Here is a 10,589-nt window from a genome sequence, read left to right on the forward strand (position 1 = left end):
GTCATTGTCACCAAAGATGATGCCATGCTTTTGAAAGGAAAAGGTGACAAAGCTCACATTGAAAAACGCATTCAAGAAATCACTGAGCAGCTAGACATCACAACTAGAGAATATGTAAAGGAAAAGCTGAATGAGCGACTTGCTAAAATTTCATGTGGAGTAGCTGTGTTGAAGGTTGGAGGGACAAGTGATGTTGAAGTGAATGAGAAGAAAGACAGAGTTACAGATGCTCTCAATGCTACAAGAGGAGCTGTTGAAAAGGCATTGTTCTAGGAGGGGGCTATGCTCTGCTACGGTGCATCCCAGCCTTGGATTCATAAAAGCCTGCTAATGAAAATCAGAAAATACGTATAGAAACTATTAAAAGAGCCGTTAAAATTCCTGCATTGATGATTGCTAAGAATGCAGGTGTTGAAGGATCTTTGATAGGTGAGAAGATTCTGCACAGTTCCTCAGAAGTTGGTTATGATGCCATGCTTGGAGATTTTGTGAACATGGTGGAAAAGGGAATCATTGATCCAACGAAGGTTGTAAGAACTGCCTTACTGGATGCTGCTGGGGTGGCTTCCTTGCTAACTACAGCTGAAGTTGTAGTGACAGAAATTCCTAAAGAAGAGAAAGACCCTGGAATGGGTGCAATGGGTGGAATGGGAGGAGGTATGGGAGGAGGCATGTTCTAACTCCTAGAATAGTACTTTGCCCTTATCAATGAACTGTGACAGGAAGCTCAAGGCAGGTTCCTCACCAATAACTTCAGAGAAGATCACCTGGAGAAAATGACTGAAGAGAAGGCTGGCTGATCACTGTAACCATCAGTTACTGGTTTCCTTTGACAATATATAATGGTTTACTGCTGTCATTGTCCATGCCTACAGATAATTTATTTTGTATTTTTGAATAAAGACATTTGTACATTCCTGATGCTAGGTGCAAGAGCCATATACCAGTGTCCTGCTTTCAACTTAAATCACTGAGGCATCTCTACTGTTCTGTTAGCATCGGGACTGTAGCGCTGTGTCACCACATGAGAGTTCAGGAGCAGCCTTTCTGTGGAGGGTGGGAATGATTGTGTACAAAGTAGAGAAGTATCCAATTATGTGACAACCTTTGTGTAATAAAATTATTTAAAGTTCAAAAAAAAAGATTTTGATGATATAGAAAATTCATTAGCTTTTGAATGGTTAACCAGGATGTATGCAATATATGTAACAATGTAATAACAGTTAGGGAATTCCTGTTACACAGGATATTGTTTTAAGCACCGTGGTGCTATTAACATAATCATCTCTAGGACACTATCATACACTATTCTCATTCCCACTTTATAGAGGAGAAAACTGAAATTCAGTAGATAAAAATGCTTGACTAATTTCTCCTGCAGCAGTTGGGAATGAAGACAGAGAACCTCAGCCAGACAATATTCAGAGAGTAAGAGACCTTAGAGAACTCAGCCCTAAATGGGGTGGACTCATCAAATCTCCCTCACCTCAGAGATCCAGGAGCCTCTTAGAAGAGGTGGTAGGAAGAGGATGAGCTAGAGGGCACACAGGACACCAAGGAAACAAGGACCTCTAACTCAACAAGATCAATGTACATAGGAATTCATAGAGCCCGAAGCAAGACACACAGGGACTTCATGGCTCTGCACCAGATGGAGCTAGAGCTGAGAGAAGAAACGGATATATACCCCCATCCCTAATCCAGAAGCTATCTCCAATAGATAGCCACTTGCAAATGAACATTTAGTTTCCTACAAAGGAGTCTCACTGGGAAAAGAGAGTACACTTAAAGGTAGCCGGCATATCCGGCAATATATGACCAGCAGAAAATAAACTCAACAAGAAAACAAGCAAATAATCAACGAAACAAAACTTCACTAAGAACCTAAGAACAGAACTAGTTAGTGGCAAGACTGGGATCCAGATTCAAAGCATCGGGCTCTGGAACCCATGTTCTTATAATGCTGTATTTTCTTCTCCAAAAAATCTTCCTTTGCAAATGGGTGTGATAGAATTTTCTTATCTCACATGTGAAGCTATGTGTCCAATCTCTAGGCCCATCAAAAATGTAAATAACAGAAATAGCTAGTATATGAATAGTGTACTTTACAGTTCACAAAGCTATGTTAAATTAGATATTTAATTATTATTAACATTTTGCATCCAGGAACTTGGAGATTCATTTATTTAGTGATTTTTTTTTTTTTAATTTGGCGGAAAGTTTCTATTTTGGAAATTGTAGCTTTTATTAAGAAGATTTACATTTTTTTCAGCTTGTAGCAATTTGTTTCCTATTATTTCTATAATACAAGTGTGTGGGAATATAAAACAGTGGTTAGCACCTAGTTTGGACTTTATGCCAGAGAAATGACAATTGTGTTCATATGAAAATTTTAGTCACAAATATTCAGAGAAGCTTTATTTATCATACCTACCAAGTGACAATACTTCCTATACTTTGATGTGAAAGTATATGCAGCCGCAATCTGTTGAAAAAAAAAGAACTATGCAGTAGCATAAAGGAGCTAACCGTAAATATGTAAGGACCTGGATGATATCAAGAAAATTAGGCTGTTTAAAAACCCGAATTCTAAATAGTTTACAGCACATGATTCTACTTACAAAGTATCCAGGAATTGGAACGTGTGGAATGGCATAACATGTCAGGAGCTTCCAGGTCTCAGGAGATAAGACATACTTGTGAAAGTTCAGCATGTGAGCATTTTGGTGGTGAAGGGTCTCTATCTTGACAACAGTAATATCAGTATCTTGGCTGTGATATTCTACTATGGCACAGAAAGTTAGTTTCCCTGTAGCAACTAAGTAAAGAATATATGCAATCTGTCCTCATTCTTTTTATAAATGTGTGGGTCTATGCCAATCTCAGAAAAAAAAAAAGTCTAAGTTAAAAAGCAAAAATAAATTCACAAAAATTTCAGTAATGAAATACTTAAGCATATTAATTTTAGGAAGCTTGAGGCCTATTGTATTAAATGGTTTGGCTTTTACAGGGGAAGAAGATATCAAGAAGACTACATAGAATGCTACAGTATAAAAATTCTTGAATGTAATAGGTAAGAATTCTCAGTAGAAGGTGTTGCCATATTTCTCTAGTGTTTACAAAATGAATGCATTTTTATCAAATATTTCAGAGCTTACACATTAGACTTTGATGTCATTTATATATTTTCTTATGTGATCTCTCTCCTGGTTGTGCTCAATTATGAGCTCACCAACTGTGCTATCTCCTAGTACAGTAAAGATGAACAGATAGAAAAGCTGCTATAGATATGGCTATAAAAGTGAACCTGTCTGCTTGCCATAGATGATCCACCATCTTGAGCAATCTCATGGACAAAAATCTGTAACCTTTCATTTCTTTCATGTATTTATGCATTAGATGCATGAGACAGGTTAGCAGGATATTATTGGTTTAATCAAAAACATCCCTGGAAATTCATGGTTTTAATGACCCTCGGCTAGTGGCACTGTTTTGTAAGGTTATAGAACCTTCAGGAAGTGGGGTCAGGCTGTGGAAATAGGCCACTGGGAAAGATCCCTAGGGTCCATTTTCCCTACCTACATCCTTTCTTGAGCTCTGCTTCTGGTCTATCATGATTATTTCTAAGGAGAAGGCTTATCTCTGTCCTCATTTGTGTTCATGTTGAGGAGTAATGGTGTGGACCTACTATTGTTTTTGTGAATCATCTTAGTGCATCCCTTCTTTGGATATGATATTTTTTGTTTGAGGAAGTGGTTTCTATTGATTGTAGTTTGTATGGAAAACTGTAGCAATTCATTTATATCTAAAGGCAACTTACATAGTAAATTTTATTTCTTGCTCATTCTATGTAACTTTATGCATATATTTTATATTAACTTAGGGGCCTTTCCCACCACGTATTGCTTGAAGGGAAATGTGTTCAGTTTTAATAATGTGGCATCATTATTGTCATCTACAAGGAACAGTAGAGATTAAAATGGAAATCCCATTGCCTTATTTAAAGTATCCCTTCCTCCCTACAGGGCATATTCAGGGGGAAATGGGCTAGGTAACAATCAGATTGGGTTCTTTCCCTTTCAAGACTATTTCTCATCTGCTTGGAATGGTTCCTACTCAAAGATCCTTTATACAATCATGCTTCTGAATATTTAAATTAAACTATGGGTTTTTTCATAGAAGTCATTTTAAAAGAAAATTCTTTTCCCAACTATCAGGACATGTCTAAACTGAATGCTATCAGTGTCTGCTCCACATCTGCTAGTGACTTCACCTTGGCATGTCTTCCCTGGCTGATAGCAATCACACATCACTGCAATATCAGACATCACAGCAAGCATTTTACAAGTCATGGACTTTTAAATATTTTTCTTCAGATTTCAGGTTGATTTAAGAGATAAAGAGATACTTTTGACAGAGAACTCCCAAAGATGGTCAACATATTATCAGATCTCTAGATAAATGGGAGGACAACCTCAGCAAGGTCTCAAATACGCTTTTTAAAATTCAAAACTTAGTTTGAGTATTATTTTAAAGAATTAATTTTCTCTGTGATCTAAATATAAATACCTATATAAATGTTAAATTTCCTACAATGCCATATTTTCTAGAGCTAAGTATGCCCATATTATTTTCTCTTTTATGTATTATGTCTGATTATAAAAGAAATAAAAACTATAATGACAAATGTATAAAAGTTTCAAGGGATAGAAGAAATTTCTGTTACATAAAAAATAAACATGTGTATTTTGAAGTTTGGCTTCTAACCTTTTTTCTCTGATTTTTTTCAACATTGTTGTAATCAGAGTATTGGTAAAGATATACTATAGTATTTACAATAAATATAAAGTCAGCATTTTTCCTTTGTAAAGCCTTATAGACATGCTAATGGATATAAAACTTAGACATTGTAAATGAGACTGAGAATATTTATCCATTTCAGGTTATATATGTTATTCTTAGAATTTTCAATGTAACAGGTATAAATAATCTTTGGCAAAAAGTTCTCTTTTAAATAGTACTGAGCAAGGAGTAGATCTAGGAAAAAGGGAGGTGTGGGGAGGGACTAGGAGGAGTAGAGGGAGGGAAAACTATGGTTGGATGAAATATAAGAGAAAAGAATAAATAATTTTAAAAAGAGTACTTCTTTGACATGTTTGCAAGTATATAGTTGCTTTGATGACTTTGAATATCATTCATTTTAGTCTGTGTGTATCTATATGGGGAGGAAGAGGGGAGTGGGAGGGTAAGTATGGACGTGTACAATGTGAGAGTGTGAGTTGACATTAAGGTGTATGAGTGCTGGTACACATTCAACTCATGAAGAGGTTGACGGACAACTTCAGATGTCTGCTCTTGCCTTCCTGTTTGTTTGAGACAAGGTCTGTTGTCCATTGTTGCTTATTCTGGGCTAGCTGGTCCAATAGCTTCTTGGGTTCTTTTGTCTTGCCTCACATCTGCATATAGGAGGCCTGGGATTAAAGATTCCTGTTTCCTTGCCTTGTTTTATGTGAGGTCTGGGGATTTGAATTCAGGTCCTCATGTTTAATGTTTTCAATATTGTTAGAATAGCCAAAATACCAGGTGGTTAATTTCAGTTTTGTAGGGGCTCTATATCAAAGAGTAATTGGATAAAGATAAATGGAACCCATGGTTCTGGAAAGTCATTTTAGAGTCACTAGGAAGAATTTCTTAGTCCTTCCATGTCATTCAATTGTATTTAATTCCTGACATTCCTGAAAAACATGCAGATTAAATATTAAAATATTATAGACAAAGCACCTATACAAATGTTAATGTAGTCTTCATTAATGCAGCATTACTCAGAACACATTTTTATAGGATTAGTTCCTGTATCAAATGTCTATTCTAGTTTAGCCAATCTGTTATCTAGGACAGTCACTGTGCCAAATTTATACAGTAATTACAGGAATACTTGTTCCTGTATAAATGTAGGGAGAAACAGAAGTCTATCCTACACTACAGCAACATGGGAGTTTTTGGTGTGAGATGAGGCTAACAAGACCTGATTAATCATATGAGTAATGAATCATCATAGTAATGCTGAAACTATGATGTATTCACTATAGACACCTGTACAATGAGCCTGCTGACTGATGGCATGTATTATCTGATGATAACCTTAAGAGCTAATAATAAAAATTCTCCAAAAGTCATAATTGACACAGCTTCTTTACTATGTGACTGCTTGAAGTACAGTAGTCTGTTTAGTTCCTGAAAGTAAGTCTTATTCCTCTTGTACTCATGATGTATTAAAATGGAAACCATATTTGGTTTGATCTGCAGATTGAACTCATTACTATTGGTGCATTTTACCTACAAAAATTTTCCAGTGGATCGACCATGTTAATATTTATAAACATTACTATCGGACAGAAAGATTTTTTTACTACCATCTTTTTTCCATATTGCTACTTCTTTATTTCATTTTAGAGAAAGATATCCATGGAGATGTTAGATTCTGTACAAGGTCAATGACAGAATTAGGAGATCCGAGCTAACTAATGGTCTCTTTCTTCATTGTTATTGGCTATTTAAACATTTAACAAGCTACAATCCATATAACCATAGAGAGTAGGTATGAAAGGATGAGGCAGGGCTGAAAAGGGAGGATAAAACAAGGAGGGGAAGTGTAAGAGAAGAGGTGGGTGAGGGAGGGAATGAATACAGGGATAAACAGGTAAAAAGTAAGGCCATTTGTGGGGCTCTATGGAAACTCAATACAATAAATACTTCATGTGGCTGCCTACAGCCACACATATGAATCAGTCTACTGGAATGGGGATCAAAGGGCCTGAATAATTAAGGGTACCGGAAATGCAGGAAGGGTTTGGAAAAATTAGACCAACACATGGTGTGCTTTCAGTCCGCCATCATTCGTTGCATTCTCCTTGTTACAAGCAAACAGGTAGGTAAAGCAAAACCCCTCCCCCCAAGTTCGTCAGCAACTTGGCCCAATCAGCAGCTTCATCTTCCGTCTCTGGAGGCGGGACTTCCAGCATAACTGGAACTTGGGCAGAGAGGTGTGGCTATCTGTGGCGAGGCTGGGTCTGAAGAATCAGCCCTCAGCTGTAGGAGGGTCACAACTTCATAATATCTATATCTATCTATATCTATCTATATATCTATATCTATCTATCTATCTATCTATCTATCTATCTATCTATCTATCTATATATATATATGTATGTATATAATGTGGACCTAAATGAAATTGCCAAATAATGGAAGACAGAGCCCCAAATGGGTAACACTCATCATGGAATGAAACTTCTAATATTAGAAATGGGCTGTATCTAATGGAGTTGTTGCCCAAGAAAACCCATAGAAATACAAAAGTAATATAGGCTATGGCCAAGGCTATAGAGTATTCTCTCTATACTGACAGTAAGGTCATATTACTGAAGACAATACATACACAACTCACTAGACATGGAAAATTTGAGCTGGTGCCTACCTAGAGCCTTCACTTATATGGACTAGTGTCCCTAGTACTGAAACGTATAATACTACCAAAGGAGAAAAGTAAACATCAATTATGCTAGAAACTCTTCAATCTATCATGTTAACCTGCTGGCAAGGTACATTGGAACAATAGTGGCATAAAGCTTGTGGAACCAACCAACAAAAATTTGATTTAATTTAAGGCCTACTTCATGGAGTTGGAATCCTTACCTGATATGCACAAGAACCTAGGAGAAAACTAAATCCTACTGTTCTGCTAAGCAAATGTACCAATACAATTGCTTTTAATGATATTATACTATTCTTAGAGATCAGTTTCTTGTTCAGCCATCATTAGTGAAATTTATGGCAGCAATGAGAACAAATACAGACACCCATAGCCAGATAATTTATAAAGAGTAAGAAAATTGGAATATTATGCCCTAAATGGGATGTCTTTATCAAATACCTCCCCTCAGGAAGAAGAAGCAGTAAGAGTATAAGTAGGTCCAGAAATGATAGAGGACAGCAAGGAAAACAATTTCCATCAAACACAGCATGACTGATATACATATGAAGTCACAGAGACCCAGGCAGCATATAAAAGACCTACACCATTCTGCACCAGATGAGGTCCTATAATTGAAAGAAATGGATGCACGGCTTCCCCTCTATCCCAGAAGCTTCCTCCAATTAATAACCACTTGAAAATGAAAACCTAATTTTTTTCCAAGGGAGTCTCACTGGGGAAACAAACTACTCTTAACAGTAGACTGCATGTCTAGCAGGGTACGGCGAACACAAAATGAACTCACATGTAGATTCATAAGAAGCCACTGTTTTCAGAGCTGCCAGTCTATGGACTTTCATGAACACTAAGAAATATTTAATTAAATAATAAGACCTGAAGAAGAAGAGATGAGGGTTTGAAAAGGTCACTCAAACATCTTGTCAATTTATTCAAATAAACAAAACATAGGTTGTTTTCATACAAATACATTCACATAAAATCCAGAGGGCAGAAAAAGTACAGGTTACTTAGGTAATTGGTTTATCAATGAAAAAATTTTACAAACAAACAAACAAAATTGTAATGCTTATATTGATGCCAATGTTACTTAGCTTTCTTTTACAGTTTGAAAAAAGATTAAAAACATGTAGCCGGGCAGTGGTGGCCCACGCCTTTAATCCCAGCACTTGGGAGGCAGAGGCAGGTGGATTTCTGAGTTCGAGGCCAGCCTAGCCTAAAGAGTAAGTTCCAGGCCAGCCAGAGCTGTACAGAGAAACCCTGTCTCAAAAAAACCAAGAAAAAAAAAAAGAATAAAAACATTATGGAAGCTAAAATCTTTCATTTTTTTTTCAGAGCAGTGATTCATATTAATTACCCAAGAACAGGGTCCTGATGGTTTTAATGAGTTAATAGCTGTGTAATAAAGAATGTAATAGCATCTCTGGATCTGTTTAGTTGTCCTCATTTGTCCAGTGATACGATAATCATTATTACAAAGTTGTACTGACACTGCTGTGTACTAAAAGATAGTTATAAAGAGTACTTTATGAGACCTCTTGATTTTATTTCATATCAATATTATGTTGACTGTCTAAAAGTTACCAAGGAGATTGAATTTTGGAATCATTTAAAATTTTGCACTGTGTTTTCCTGGCTACCTGCCCCTAGAATCTCTTGCAGATCAGTACAGTAATTATTTCACTGTTCTTTAAGCATTTATCATGAGAGATGTTTTCAAGGGAAAATAAACAGCTACTTAAATAAGTTCAGATTGTTTTTTTTAGATCACCGGAGTAGATAAAGGACAAAGCTATCTATAACAAAAGCTATGTCATGCCTTACCAAAGTCCTAGACACAAATCTGTCATCTAAGCATAATATTCTTATTTTTCCCTTTTATACTGTATGCAGTGGCTCATCCCTATGATCCCAGAATTTAGGAGCCAGAAGCAAGAAGAGAATCAGCCCAGGCTACATAATAAAACTCTGTCTCAAAACAATAGCAACAACAACAAGAATGACGATAAAAACCAAACCAAGCAACAGCATAAAAAAGAAAAATGAACATTTAAAAAGACTTTCTGTTTTCTAAAGAGCATTTATGAATATTTTATAAATTATCATCATCAAATGTACTTTTGTTGAAATTTATGGAATATAAATAATACTAACTTCTTTTCTTGCCATTTGGGATTTTATCAGACTTCTGTTCAAGACCTGAAAATGGAAATAGAAGCAATAACAAATGAGCAAAACAACAAAAATAACAACAACAAAACCACTAATGGAGGCAATCCTGTAGATGGAAAACCTAGGAAGGAGAGCCAGAAATATAGATACAAACATCACTAACAGAACATAAGAGATAGAAGAGAAATTTTCAGGCATAAAAGATACAGCAGAAGAAAGTGATATACCAGTTAAGGAAAATGCTCAAGCTAAAAGTATTCTAAGACTAAATATCCAGGAAATAAGGCACGTTATGAAAAGACCAAACCTAAGACTAATAGGAATAGAAGGAGAATACTCCCAAATCAATGGCCCAGAAATTATCTTCAATAACATCATAGAAGAAAATTTCACTAAGATAATGAGAGAGATGCTTATAAATATAAAAGATGCTTACAGAACACCAAATTAAATGGAATGAATGGAAAGTTCTCCCACCACATAATAATCAAGACACTAAACGTACAGAACAAAGACAGACTATTAAAAACCGCAATGGACAAAGACCAAGCAACACATAAAGACAGACCTATTAGCATAATAGGCTAATAGGTCTACTAAGAGACTTCTCAACAGAGACTTTAAAAGCCAGAAGGGCCTGGTAGATAGATATCTTACACCCTCTAAGAGATCACAGACGCCAGGACAGACTACAATACTTGGCAAAATTTTAAATCACCATAGATGGAGAAAACAAGATATTCCATGACAAAACCAAATTTAAACTATATCTTTCAACTAATCCAGTCCTATAGAGGATACTGAAAGGAAAACTCCAACATAAGGAGGGTAATTCCATCCAAGAAAAAGATACTTCCATCCCAGCAAAACCAAAAGAAGAGACACGTGCACACACACACACACACACACACACACACACACACAC

General features: G+C 36.1%; 1 pseudogene across 1 annotated transcript in view; it reads left to right on the forward strand.

Moving 5' to 3' along the window:
* Positions 1 to 941, forward strand: part of LOC116104778 — a 2,088-nt pseudogene extending 1,147 nt beyond the window's left edge. The window contains exon 2 of the transcript XR_004123964.1: positions 1 to 941. The product of XR_004123964.1 is annotated as a 60 kDa heat shock protein, mitochondrial pseudogene (transcript).
* The last annotated feature ends 9,648 nt before the right edge of the window (positions 942 to 10,589 follow it).

This window comes from Mastomys coucha, unplaced genomic scaffold (assembly GCF_008632895.1).
Source record: "Mastomys coucha isolate ucsf_1 unplaced genomic scaffold, UCSF_Mcou_1 pScaffold22, whole genome shotgun sequence".
Lineage (NCBI taxonomy): Eukaryota > Metazoa > Chordata > Mammalia > Rodentia > Muridae > Mastomys > Mastomys coucha.